General features: G+C 28.0%; 1 long non-coding RNA gene across 1 annotated transcript; it reads right to left on the reverse strand.

Moving 5' to 3' along the window:
- Window positions 1-470: 470 nt before the first annotated feature.
- LOC115034988 lies at window positions 471-792 on the reverse strand. Its single transcript, XR_003840157.1, has 2 exons — window positions 757-792; window positions 471-627 (listed from the first exon to the last, which is right to left on the reverse strand). It is a non-coding gene; the product is annotated as an uncharacterized LOC115034988 (long non-coding RNA).

The following is a 792-nucleotide window of genomic DNA, read 5'->3' on the forward strand; positions in this document are numbered from 1 at the left end:
AATGAAAAAGATAAATATAAGTTTATTAAATGATGTAATTAAATTGTTCAATGCCAACCATATTTTGGCATACATACTGAATACCTGTATTTAACATTAAGATATTTCATCACCATTCATTAATTGAACATTTAAAATGATATTTAAAAAGAAAATATATGCACTGCGGCTTAACGTAAGTTGGACGAACTTGTCTACGCGTAATTATTGACATTGAGGGTGTCAAAATTATTTTAAATGTCTCTACATTATCTAATTTTTGAAAACCGGAACCGCATGTAAATAATAATAAAATCCTCAAAAGGATAATCCTTGCATGAAATAGACTGTATAACCAGATAACATATTTAACGTCCTTTAAATTAATGAGTAATTAATAATTAAGTATGATAATGAGAAATTATTTATATTTTGACGTCTACGATAATTTCAACGATTTAACATACATAATATAAACATTTTCAAGTTACCTGAAGTTGTGAAAATAAACGGTCAACATCGTTTCCAAAAGCAGTAGCTCTTATTTCTGTAGTTTTGTCAATTAATATTGTTGTAAAATATTTTCCATTGCCATGTTTAAATGGAAGAACATCGGATTTTTTTAGTACACGTGCTGTGATTGACCAACTAAAAATTAACATATTACTATTAAATAACCTACAATGATTAGCGTGTGTCACACACTAACCCTATGTATCCATGATCGTGGTGTGTTATAACAATTAAGTAAATACTTTTGCATGACAGAGTACTTACTAATAGCCATTCCAAACGTTCTTCAATTCGTCAATT

Source organism: Acyrthosiphon pisum, unplaced genomic scaffold (assembly GCF_005508785.2).
Source record: "Acyrthosiphon pisum isolate AL4f unplaced genomic scaffold, pea_aphid_22Mar2018_4r6ur Scaffold_21921;HRSCAF=25288, whole genome shotgun sequence".
Classification (NCBI taxonomy): Eukaryota; Metazoa; Arthropoda; class Insecta; order Hemiptera; family Aphididae; genus Acyrthosiphon; species Acyrthosiphon pisum.